Below are 14,495 nucleotides of genomic sequence, written 5' to 3'. Positions count from 1 at the left end.
GCAATTCCTTGTCGTGGACGTCTCGGCCATACCATGCAACGAATCAAATCTATATTCAAGAAGGCAAAAAGCTTGAAGTTTAGTCAATTGCTGCGTGGTTGATTGATCATACTGTCTGTAAGTACGATTTGTTTGTTCGTTCTGGAACAAGCTCGACATACTTTCACAAGTTATTACACAGCAAAGCTTAAGCTGTTGGCCCTAATGTTTATGGGATCAACTGTCAGCATGTGGAGGTGTTTTAATTTTCATGTTATTTAATCAAAGTTCCGCAGCAACGTTGAAAGTAAGCACTTACACGGAACGTCACAGCACACAGACCACAGACAATGCCCCGCCAACCACCACATCTCTGCCAAACTAACCCCAGCCTGCTGCCCTCCAGGCCCTAGGTGCCACTGTACATATCACAAAAAACTAGTGCAATTCTCTCAATTTACTCGTTGTAAATAGCTTAATCTGCATGAATTAGGTTGCTACGTAAGGTCACAATTTTTTCCCCATAAGTTTTATTATCGCACATATACACATAACAGAGTCTTTAGTCGTCAATAATATATTTTCCTTCACTATTTACAACAGTCTGCCAGCACCGGGGGAACTTTCCTATTCCGCGATTGTAGTAGTCAAGTTGTTTTGAGGTGAAGATGTCATCGAACTATTTACACAGTGCACTGTCATTGGAGAAGTATACAAGTCCTACAGTGATCTCGTATTGCCAGTTCAGTTCAAAATGCTGCTTTTTAACACGACAAACATGCTAACCTAGCGTGGTTCTAATGGTGTAAATAACGGTTTAGCAACAGGTAATGTCTGTGAGGTAACAGTAGAGAATGACAATATTCATCATAATGTGGAACTGGAGCTTACCGAGATGGATTCGCAGAACTCTACAGGTAAATGAATTACATAATTAGGCTGATGACAACACAATACGATTTATCTCATCTTCTTGTGGACATCAATATCTATTGCAAACAAGCCACAATCACCAAACTGTTTGGGGCTCCTACATTGAAGTTATTACCCTTAGAAGATTCTTCAAAGTCTGTCTATTTACATCATTCGAATGTAGATAATTTGTATTGGTTATATAGTGTATTATGGATTGCAACGGATTGACTAACTTGTTGGAGACGATAGGTGAAAACACTTTTCGATGACGCAGTGAACTATGTACGTGAATATAGCATATAATGTAGTTTACAACAGTGCCTGCAGTACCGAGATCTGCTAAGACAACTTGTATAACTAATTTTAAATCAGTAGAACTTACAATTATAGGTAGAATATCTAAACATGTTCTCCCATTGGTTTCAACGTTATACAAGCAGAGTTATAGCATATAAAAATCAACTACTTAGGCAATATTGCAGGGATGAAAGGCAGAATGAATTATATTGTGAAATGTACAGGGTGATTATAATTGAAGTTAAACTTTGAAAACGCTGTAGAAATAATACCAGTGGTCAGAATGACGTCAAATTGCAACGGAATATAACTGGAGAAGGGGGAAAACTTATGGCAGAAGACAAAAATAGTGTGAAAATTGATCAGTAGATGGCACTGTATGTGTCAGAATACGTAAATGAAAACACTTGTCATGCGCACGACCCATTGAAATTGGTATGAAAACGTCGGGTATACGGCTTTTCCTCCTTTCGCGTTTGCGACGCTCGCTATGAGGCCTCATTGCAGGGTCGCGCTCTGCTTGTAAAGCTATATTACAAGAATGACGGCTGTGCACACGTCACTCTGCAGAAGTTCTGGACATTGAAGGGTGGGAGAAAATGATTCGGAAATTCGAAAAGACAGGTTCGTTTGGTGTGCAACCTGGTAGAGGGAGGAAACGAATTGATTCGACGTCGGTGGATGCAATGACAACAGAAATGCAGGAGGAGACGAGTGGTGGTGTGCAAACTTGTTACGTTCGGAGAATTGCCCGAACATTGGACATACCATTGAGTATGGTGCGTACCTACGAAACATCCTTCTTTGCTATCCATTCAAAATTACCCATGTGCACGAGTGGCTTCCTGTTGACCCGCCAGCAAGAGAGACCTTTGGTTTAGTATTTCTAATTCGCATGGAGGTGGACAATGATTGGCTGTGGAAGATTTTGCGAATAGACAAAGCCCATTTCCATCTGACAGGATATGTTAATACACAGAAATATTGAATATGGACAACGGAAAACCCACACACAAACCAACCAGCACCACTTCACCCTTAAGAGGTGTGTGTGGTGCGGGTGTACAGCATCATTTATCATAGGGCCGTATTTTTTCGAAGAGACAGGTGCTTCCGGTCCTGTTACCTGCACCGCCACTGGTAAGCGCTATGAGTGTCTTTTGCACAACCACATCATTCCAGCTCTCGAACAACGTGGAAGTGTGGACGAGATCATTTTTACGCAGATCCAGTTAAGCAGGTGTCGAAACGCCATTTAGGAAATGTTAGAATTATCAGCCGCCTTTTCCCCACAGCCTCGCTGTCCCGATCGCCAGATCTTAATCGGTGTGACTTCTGGCTGCTGGGCTATTTGAAAGCTGTTGCTTTCAGTGTGAAAGGGTACAGTACCGCCCGACATTGAAAATAGGTACAACATTCTTCGTTATTCTTGTCAGAACAATATATTTTTTCTAATAATAACTCAATTTCAACAGCGAAGCCGGATACCAGTGTGGGAAAGAATGCCAATTTATTTATTTAATTGATCACATGTGCACTCCCACAAAATAAATCCCTACATCCAGTTTGGTGAGATCTGTGAAATGAATGAATGTATGGTCGTCCGCTAACTGCAGATAGTGAATGTGAATATATGATCATCTTTGAGACGATCCATTGGCCACCTTTAGTGGAACCAAAGAGATGAAATTTACCAGAGCTTTGAGCGCCTGAAATGTGGCTGACCAATATGGTAGCAAGGTGCTCCCCCACTTCGGCAGAGGTGCGAGAGGACCTGAAGAACGGCCGTGTTTCAGCACTCTGCCACTGGATCTTGTGTTGGTAAGACCTGTCTTAGGTCTGCTCCGTAAAGACAAAAGAGTGGAGACATGGTATGCATGTGGAATACTTAAGAGTAGTTTGAAATCTTCGGATATATATATATATATATATATATATATATATATATATATATATCACACTTCGACTCTCACAACCATCATCACATCGACCATCCTATCCAGAAAGTGCACTGTAGCGTTAAATAATTACGAGACAGTAAGATAGAGAATCACCAATGTAAAGCCATGCCCACTGGGCGGAATTTCGCATGTGTTATTGTAATAGGTTACAGAATTTGTGTGTTTAGGTTATAGAATTTATCGGAATAAATACGACAGTGAAAAGAAAAAGATTGGTGGTCTTTTCCTTCGAATAGTATGTTGTCATGATACCCAGAATATATAATGTGTGCGCTATTCATATTCAGTGCGATGGCCATGTGTTGTTCAAAGCCGTTGAATGAGAAAGAAAACGTGGTATTGCCAGTGCGCAGTGAACAGTCAGAGTTGTGTTAATTACTAACAGTCAGACGTGCGTTATCCGTTGCGTATTATTCATACAGGAGAATAATTTGTAACTTAATTGTGAGTACGAGAGTTCATGTTACTCGATAAATAAGAATAAATCCACTCACTTGGCAGACCACTCATCTTGCAGGCCTGACTGCTTGATGCCACAGTATGAGCAAGGCATGTGGGTGCCTCTCAAGTGTTACGATAGCAAAATTAGCTACATTGAGGGCAGGCATTGCACGACGCATTCTGAACAGGACCCCGGAAACACTTGTGTTGTGGAAGATGCTGTTTCTCTATTTTAACTTGTTGCAGGAAAGGTGGACAGTAAATTGAACATGTTTTGCGCGAAGGAAGTTAATAATCCGATATGATTTTGATTGACACTTTTATGCGGTTTTTGACCTCAAGTCTATTAAAAACCGATGTGAGCGATGCTTTTTATACGGTTTTTGGCCTCAGGACAGTTAAAAACTGATTTCTCCCATGTGATGACCTTGCCTTAGTACATTTCGTTTAACTTCAAACGTACATCTTAGGCATTGTTGTGTGATTCATTTCTCATTTGTAGTCGACCACTATTAAATTATGATGCTTACAGCGCCATTTATTGCTACATTTTAGACCTATTTCTTTTTCATCTGCCATACGTTTCCCCTCTTCTCCGATAATATTCCGTTGCAATTTGACGTCATTCTGACCAGTGGTGTTATTTCTACAGCGGTTTGGAAGTTTAATCTCTTAACGTATCACCCTGTATATATGTTTTATTTCTGTAAGAAGAAACTATTTTAATAAGACAAAGTTAACTTACGGTATGTATCTTTTCGTTGAAACTGTTCCAATGGTAATATTAACAGCAGAAACAAGATATATATATAACTGTAATGAACTTGTCATACCATCCCATGACACACACACACACACACACACACACACACACATACAACAAATATGTTCACTTATTCTGTGAGCAGTGTCAGCGTGGTAGGGCTTCAGTGCCATTCTCACAAATGACCCGTTTATTGTCATAACCCAACAGTCGGATCCTCAGTTGGAATACAGCGTGCATCGTACGCTTTCACGATTCAAAATGCACTTGACGTACCGTATGTGGGAGGGCGTCATCACTGGCAGTGTCATACAAACTCTTCAACCAATCCCCGACGGTGAGATTTTTTGTAATTGCACAACTCACATCTTTATAACGTCTAAGGGTTGAATATGTGTCTGTACGGCATGTGCACGTTTTGAATGAAGACCAGCAAACTCTTCCACCTGCATGCCATTCATCTCGTCTTTCGCAAGACCGATAACCTTATTGTTTGTTGTTATTATGCCATAAGGATTATCAGCTTCAAATGCGGATGTCTCAGTTTCGTCGTTATTGCATCTTATTGCTTCATGTGGATCACGACCCTTCACCCAATACAAGAAGCTTTCAGTATCCATATAGAGTAAAAATGAGTTTTATAATGTTACTTTAAATCCGTCTTGATTGCAAACTTTTTTATTATTCATATGACCGGTTCTGAAGATGGTTCTGAATGAACCGAAACCGGTCATATGAATAATAAAAAAGTTTGCAATCAAGACGGATTTAAAGTAACATTATAAAATCACTGATTGCTGTTATCCCATAAGACATTATGTCTGTTTTTGCAAAATGAGTTTTGGCTAACTTATAACGAAACCTGTTTGCGTGAAGCTTAGACAGACCTAATATACACATAATGCCTTATACAGGTTTCCTGAACTATACCGAAACCATCATATTGGAATTTTGAATTCAGTTACTGTGATTTCAGAAAAACAATAATGAATTAAAGGAGGGTCTGCCTTTTTGCAAGTACACAAATTATTGTTTAGTTTATCACCCATACTTTAAATGAAACGACAAATTTACTGTTACCAGTCACTGTTTATGTATCTCTACGACGCGTTTCAAAGATTTAAACCTCCATCATCATGTGGATTTACATTTCTTAGTATGACATTTGTGTGTGTGTTGTGTTACGATTTTTTGGAGCAACGTCTTGCACTGTCTAATACAGAAAACAAAACACTATTTCAGAATGTGGTTTGGGGTTTCTTTTGACGAAAAATTAAACGTTCATCTAAAGGTAAAGATAAAATAAGTAAATTAGAGTACCTCCTGTGGTCACAGGTTCCTTTCGCTGTCGTAACACATGACATGTATACTGTCATACTTTGCAAACAAATATAACATCTGTAAACTATTGGGTGCCAGTATCAAATAGCAGAAGAGAAAAAAAAAAGATTTGGAGGTGTTTTTTTTTGTTTGTTTTTGAGGTGTCGAATATATGCGTTGGAATAAATACTTCAGGTGGTTTATAAATCCGATATTGAGACGTTAAAATAACTTAAACTTCATATTCGTTTATACAATTAGGTGAAATGTTAAAATTGGTTAAACTTCACACTTGTTTATACAATCAGGAGAAATGTTAAAACTTTAAGTACAATAATCATATTGACTACAGCAGTAAAATTATACATAAATAATTTTGATTGGGATTAATAGATAGATATGAAAGGCTGGAGGCAGAGGGAGATAAAATGAGAGGGAGAGAGAGGGAAGAAAGAATGATTCTATGAGGTATGAGAGGGAACTTTACATGGCAAGAGGTCTTAAGATTATATTTGTTACATGTAATAACTGCCTAAAGATTGGGGTAATACATTGGTTAATACTTTAAAACATGCATATGGAGGTACAATTTGCGCCACTAGTTGATGTACATATCGTTTCAAGCTGACAAGGGGTACAAGTTGTTAGTGTGATGATATATATGTAAATGAGGTCAATCTCTTGTACTTTTGGCAGCTGTCATGGTAATATAACTAAATATTTATGGTAAATACTAAGATAGGTATGTGTGTGTGTGCAGTTTTAATGATGTAGGCAGTTGCTGAAAACAGAGATGATACTATTGTAAATATTGTTCTTTTTGTCATTTAATGTGGATTCAGGTTCTTTTCATTGGTGTTTGTATATTTGGAGTGCTTCAAGGATGTCTAGTTTTCTGCCTTTTGGTTGGATGTGTAGGATACTTGTACCTGTATAGTTATTTGATGCTTTGTTTCATGTAGGTGGGTGGTTATTGCTGATGTGTGGAATTTTTTTTAGTGCTGTCATGACGTTTAAACTATTTCAACTTGTTGAAATCGTTTTTATATATCAGCAGAAGTATTCATTCCAACACATGTATTTGACACCTCAAAACAAACACCCCAAATCCTAAAAAAACTGTAATAATGGTGTTAAGATATATATATTCTTTGTACTTTGCCATAATATTTTCTCTTCTGCTATAAGATACTGGCATCCAATAGTTAACAGACGTCATATTTGTTTGCAAAGTATGACGGTATACGTGTGATGGAAGAGTTTGCTGGTCTTCATTCAAAACGTGCACATGCCGTACAGACACATATTCAACGGGTCATTTGTGAGAATGGCACTGAAGCCCTACCGCGCTGACACGGCTCACTGAATAAGTGAAGACATTTGTTGTATGTGTGTGTGTGTGTGTGTGTGTGTGTGTGTGTATGTGTGTGTGTGTGTGTGTGTCATGGGGTAGTATGACACGTTCATTACAGTTATATATATATATATATATATATATATATATATATATATATATTGTTTCTGCTGTTAATATTACCATTGCAACAGTTTCAATGAAAAGATACATAACGTAAGTTAACTTTGTCTTATTAAAATATTTTTTCGTACAGAAATAAAACATATATACAGGTTGATAAGTTAAGAGATTAAACTTCCAAACCGCTGTAGAAATAACACCACTGGTCAGAATGACGTCAAATTGCAACGGAATATTATTGGAGAAGAGGGGAAACGTATGGCAGATGAAAAATAAATAGGTCTAAAATGTATCAATAAATGGCGCTGTAAGCATCATAATTTAATAGTGGTCGACTACAAATGAGAAATGAATCATACAACAATGCCTAAGGTGTACGTTTGAAGTTAAACGAAATGTCATCGACTGCACAGTATTCAAAACGAAAAGTAATATTTGCATGGACTGAATAGGAAAACCAAGGACTGTACTTGAGTAAACGAATGCTCAATACCACAGTATACAAAAAACACTTACAACTAGAGAAATTCATTAAAACATCTGGAATACTCTGTGACATTATTGAGCAGTTGAAATTGCACGTAGAAGAAGAAATACTAAACAAACTTGAGAAACTAGTCCAAACTAATCAAAGGTTTGACACAAACCCACACAATAGGAACTTGCGAGGAGGCGAAGTGGTTAGCATACTGGACTCACATTCGGGAGTATGACGCGTCAAATCCGTGTCCGGCCTAAATCGCTTCAGGCAAATCTCGGGATGGTTCCTTTGAAAACAAACGACCGACTTACTTCCTCATACTACCATAATCATATGGGACCGATTACCTCGCTGTATGGCCGCCTCCCACAAATCAGCCAACCAGCCATAAAATACAAACAATAGACATCAACTCACAAAATATACATTCTATGAAAGGGATGCTAATTTGAATGAAATAGAAAGTTCTCAACACAGAATAAGGAACCCAGACACAATCTAAACACACGTCAGGCAAAAAACAACATGAGACATAATCAAAGAAAGTGAATATATAATAAAACAGGAAGATAGGAACGATACAGGAAACATTAATGCAGAACTAACTAATGAATTAATAGCAAAAGGCATCAGACAAATTAGTAGAAAGATCAAAAATACCATTAGCAATAACAAGCTAACCACAGAGGAGATAACAGCCTAGACATACACAGACAAACGAAGTAGCACAGTGCAATGGTGACAAGGACAGCCCAGGGAACAACTTTGGTTGTAATGTATGAAAAGGCTGTACTGAGAAAACATTAAATTCCGTAATAGGAAATCAAATAACAAAGCTATAAAGTGATCTGACCCAAAGACTCCAAAGAGACATGCAAAAACAACTAAAAAGTATTAAATCTAAACTCGGACAAAGTCAGATAAAAAGAACATCAGAAAAGAACCCCAGGGAACTCAAACTCGGAAGTTTACCAAAGATTCACAAGACTGATAGTCTGATTAGCTCTGTGACTGATTTCACAACTGCACCAGCTCACCATTTAGCCTGGCACATGCGCACGTTTCTACAAAAACACTGCAATTATATAAACAACAGAAGCTTAGGAAAAGCTAATGACCTATTCAACATAATCAAAGATATTAATGTACCAAAAACAGTTACTATATTCTCATTCGACATCACGTCAATGTACACCCACACACCAACTGACGAAACAATCAAAATAATTGGAAAGCAACTAAGACAGACAAACATTGTCCCATAGACACAGACAGAAGAAGTCTCAAGTATTTGAAGGTAATGACAGGGCAAAATTATTTCAGATACGAAGATGAATCTACATACAACGGGGAGGACTCCTTATAACGCCACCTGTAAGTCGCATTCTGACCAACGCCTCTTTTAACCACTTTGAAAACAAAATCTTTGAAGAAATAATAAAACTGAAGGAGTTATTCAGTGTGGGCTGCATACGTCGCAGGACGCTGAAACATCGTAGATTTGGTCATTAATTTGTGCACTCCCGCAATATGCTGAAAAAACTATCAGTTCAGCTTCTGCCATGAGGTGAAAATATCGCGCTGTAAGTAGTTCGAGTGTGAAATGTTATCCATTTTGACGTTAGGATGCTGTTTGTAGCTTGGTGACTCGTTTTCATTTCCTTTTTAATGTGACTGTTTGAGTGATGTATATTGAAGTAGATCGAAGTTTTCCATTCAGAAATCAGTAGCTATGGAGAAGGAATATCGTGCAGCTCTGGTAAAGCTGTTTTATCAGAACGGCAGGAATAGCAGCGCAGCAGTGAGAGAACATCGCCGACAGAAAATGTTACGAAGAGGCCCCATGTCAGTAAATGGGTAAGGAAAATGATCAACAAACATGGAGAAACCGGTGAAATGGGAGGCGCAGAACGTAGAGGGAGGCGGTCCATTCCCATTGCAGTTGCTGACGAAGCTGCTTGCTGTAAGCGTAGCTCACTGTGCAGCGCTTGCCTCAGGTTCTGCAGCCAGTGCTTGAGCTGTGTCACTGAAACTCTCTCTCATATCGCTACCATTTGTTGGTGAAATAATTTGCTTCATAGATGAAACACACGACCGTCTACTACAGTTACACAGAGTCATCAATACTGCAGACCCAAAAAACACTTCACCCTTCAAACTGAAAGAGACCAAACAAAAGATTTCCTGGACATCACAACAGAAAACAAAATCCCACTGAGGATGCCACAGCTGTGATGAATCATGTTTAGAAGAAAAGAACAATAATTTGTGTACTTGCAATAAATTTGATTTATCCTTAATGCATTATTATGTACCGAAATCTTCTCAGTCTCTTGAGCAGCAAAATCTTTATTGCCAAAAGTAGCCCGTTTTTAATTTGGCGTGGCAATTACCCCATGACACCCTTTCCATTCACTGACCACCTAAATATCGCGATGTTTTCCAATATTGTTCATATTACATGTACTTTAATTAACGTGTCATCCCGTTCTGTCAGCAATGGGCCACAGAAGCGCTGGCTAAGGGACTAAACTTCGTTGTCACACCTGAACATATCTCTGAAGAAGAAATCGTTGAGTCCGTGGAAGCAGGTGTCCGGCGCTTATTTGGCCAGAAGCTGCGAAAATTACACAGGAAACCGTTCGAATTTTACTGCGTGCTGAGCCACAGAAGGGCAATCTTAGCCTCGAGGAAAGGGCAGCTATCACAGAACAGAAGAACAACAACGTCAAAGTCAGTGCAACTGTGATCTTGGACACTGTGCACAACGAAGGAAGGGCGGACCCCATGGCCAAGATCACTCGAAAGACGCGCTTTCAATCAAAGATTCGAGAATTGACGATGACACTGTCAAGACACTCATTCGCTGTATACCAGTTACTCCTAAAACCTTCGAAGTGCGCAAGACAACATAAAAAAAATTATTCTTCAAGGCCAGCAGTGAATTGAATTAACTTGCCTACCAGCAAAATATTTGGCCTGTGAACTAAACTTGTAGCTACAAAACTGACTCTTATCTGTAGAACTCGTCGTACGTAATAGAACGCATAAAGGAATAAATAATTTTATCCAGGAACGTCATGATCATCTTAGATATAAAATCATTATTCGACAACGTGCCAGTAGATGAAACTATTCTCATCATACAAGAGAATGTCCGGCCAGATATAAGCAATCTCGATGAGTTTCTCTTCAACACACTTAAAATTATCAAGGAATATGGAACGAGTAGACAGACGGCGTGGCAACCACATCTTGCCTGCCCCCGCTAGCAGCGTATATATTAATTAAGGCCTTTGAAGGAATGGCTCTTTGTTCTGTTCCTGAACGTGGATGTATACAGGACAACGGACGCAGAGTGTAACTTAAGCCTACACACAGGTATTTGTACACCCAGTCCAACCACCACCCAGCTCCGAAAGACCCAGTTCTTTTTTCATCCGTGTGCAGCACCTAAACGTAACACAAGTGCACAAAACCCTACAACCGTAAACCGATCCAAATGGCCATCTGCCATTTTATATAAGTGCAAAATATCACTGACCGAATTGATAAATTCCTTCACTGGGTTGGTGTGCAACATGTCTACCACAGCAACCAGGATATGCTAGGCTCCATAAAGGACACAATAGAAGATTTACGCACTGCAAGCGTGTATTGGGTGGAATGACAGTGTGGACATTGGTGAGACTGTGAGACCGACAGCAACGCTTATACGAGAACATAAACGCTACATTCGTCTGGGCAGCATAGCAAGCCTGCATTGGCCAAAAAACGGCAAGAACGCGGCAAGAAAATCGAATTTAAAAGAGGCCTTTGCAGAGAAGAGATGCAGCTATATGAGTATAAAGAGCTCAGATGGAAATCAAGCCCTAAGACAAGAAGGGAAGCTGGGAGGTGGAAGCAGTATAGAGAGGGTCTATATGAGGAAGGTGAACTTGAATGCAATGTTATGGAATTTGAGAACGAAGTACCTGAAGATGAGATGGGAGATACGATACACCAAGAAGAATTTGACAGAGCACTGAAAGACCTAAGTCGAAAATAGGCGCTAGGAGTAGACGACAGTAGTGGAATAAGCTGGGTTCTGGCCCACTTTCGATGTCAGAGTAATTATGAAAATTAATTAACCCCCTGATTACATCATGGGTTTTTCCCAAGCACCACATGGGTCCCCCTTAAGGAACTCTCCTTCCCTACTCTCCTAATGCCCTTGCCCTGTCCTTCTCCGCCCATTCCATGACATAGTCCAAGTGGGCAGCCCAGAGAAAAAATTGGGGAGAAAGTCGCGCAAGCTGTTTTGAGCTGCTGGACTGTGAGGGCCTCACAATGGTAGGCTAATGTAGTGTACATAATGAATTAATTTTAAAAAATTTCAAAGACATTGTTTATTTATTTCTGATATCACAATACACCTTGAAACTGATGCTGATGATTAGAGAACTTAGAGGTTGCTAAACAATTGCAATACTTTTTTTTATTCCAATAGAGAAAGAACCACTTAATTACAATGTCACAGATTATGCTAAATATATCAGAAAAACTTTCTCACACATGCTATGTCCAATGGAGCCATACACTGGGCTTGCAACACCTGCACTTGGCAGCCACAGGTCTGGGCCACGCATTTCCTGTCACATGGAGATATACCTTAGTCTTCCGTTTCCCTGGCGCACTTTCTTTCATTGTGGCGCACAGATGCCCCTTGTCATTGAACACCAACTACTTCCACAGTTATTAAATCTGGTGCTTAAGCAGTGTTTAGAATATTGTGACATACATATCATGAAGATGTCAGAAAGCTTTGCAGATGCTGCTACTTCAGAAGGTGTACCACAGAAAATATTAATTAAACAATTAGCTTCACAAATTGAATGTGTCATAAAACTATTACTCGAAACACAATTGCACATAAAGCTCTGTAAGAACTGTAGTTGGAGCTGCGACCGTCTCCAGTACATGAATATTTACTAAGCTATATTAGTGAGAAATGATCCATCGACCACGAATTAATTTCTCACTCCTAAAATCGATATCAGCTGCAACATCCGATTCTATACGCCAAAACGACGATATCTGGAAGTCGAAATAAATATCTCTGTACCTCTAAATAGGGCGTTCACCACTTTTCGACTTTTAGCTGCTTGATTGAAGGCATTGCCAGAGAGAAGAATTTCCTACAGCTGCAGTCATGTTCATTATTCTTCAGAAACGATGATTGGGCTTAGTTTATATTTGCAGCTGAAGTGAGGGATGTTAATCATTTTAATTTTATACTTCTCTCACATTTCGAAGCACACTGATGTTTAAGCACAGATGGGAAACTTTCGAAACCCACAACAGAACTCTCTCTCCCATTTTTTTTTAAAAAACGAAACAAACAGAATTCGAGCCACTGTCCTACAGACGAGAAAAATGGGTGGAATTTTCGGTGAATTTTCGATGTCCTACAGCTGATGGCCTGGAGATGTTCAGAAAGCAGAATGGTGGGTGGGGGACAGAATCCGACCTTTCCAAAACAGAGGAGGCTGGTCTGCTTGGATTCGTCTCTGAACAGTCGAACAAGGAAGACATCACATGACTCTCAACCATCACTGAACTTGCCACAGATCCCTTGTCCCTGTCCTGTTCGAACCAGTCTTTAGAGGCTGCTACCTCTGCACAAAGGATATCTTGCGACTCTCAGATGTCTATGTTCTGATATGCAACACTTAACTAATACTCTGGAAAAAATTCATAATATCCAAATGGGTAACAGTGTCCATGCTTATGATGAGCTCTTTCAGCTGGAACGTTAGAGTAGTGATTTAGTTAACTATCTCCACTGTATCTATGTCTCTGCTGTCTTAGGCACCAAAATCAACTACACTATTTTAATGATTAGATACAGAGGTGTCATTTAAGGAATTTGTTGAAAGGAAGATAAAATCAGATCAAATCGTGTGATGTGTTTTCCATTTCACCTATTATTCTGTAAAATACTTTGGACCACCCTAGCTCCAACAGTCATCGCTCTAGTTGTTAGCTGGCAAATGTCGCCAAAAGTCGGAAGCAGTCTGTGAAACTGCTTACTTCTGCCAACATTAGCTCGTCGACAATTGAGATCCTAGAATACTGTAGCAAAGTACCGGGTGGCTATCATTAAACTGATGATGTCCCGAGTGCAGCATTGTGAGTAGTCTAGCATTCCACTCCTTCTGCCATCAGGTGAAAATATGGCGCTGTATGCAGTTACAATATGGAATTGGAATGTTACCCGTTTTGAGGTTACGATGCTATTTGTTGCTTGGTGGCTTCATTTGAGTTTTTTTTTTCTTTGCGAAGTGACTATTGGTGTAATGCACACTGAATGAAATTAAAGTTTTCCGTACGAAAACGTGGTAGCTACTAAGGACAAACACCGTGCTTTGTTGGTAAAGTTGTTTTATCAGAGCTACAACAGCAGCGCTGCGGTGACAGACTATCGCCGACACAAACAGTTGCGAACAGGCCCGCTGCCAGTAGAAAGCGATCAAGAAATTTGCGGAAACAGTGGAATTAAGTGGCGTAGTAGGGAGAAGGAGGCAGCCTATTCCCAATGACAGTAGTTGAAGCAGTTGTGGGTACAATAGACCATGCAGCACCTGCGTCAAATTCTCTATCCAGTGCTTCAGCTGTGTCACTTGAATTGTTTCTCCCTTCGTCAATAGTTCTAAAGATTTTTCTATGCATTTTACACTGGTATTCCTACAAGGTTCAGAATGTGTACCAAATGAAGCCCAGGAATAGGCTACAACCACATGACCTTCACGTTCGTCTCTTGGCACGCACGGTAATGAATGAAATGTGGTTATGGACACATTCTCTGGATAGTAGAGGCAC

The sequence above is a fragment of the Schistocerca piceifrons genome, chromosome 8 (genome assembly GCF_021461385.2).
Source record: "Schistocerca piceifrons isolate TAMUIC-IGC-003096 chromosome 8, iqSchPice1.1, whole genome shotgun sequence".
Lineage (NCBI taxonomy): Eukaryota > Metazoa > Arthropoda > Insecta > Orthoptera > Acrididae > Schistocerca > Schistocerca piceifrons.
Note: the sequence above shows the minus strand (reverse complement) of the source record.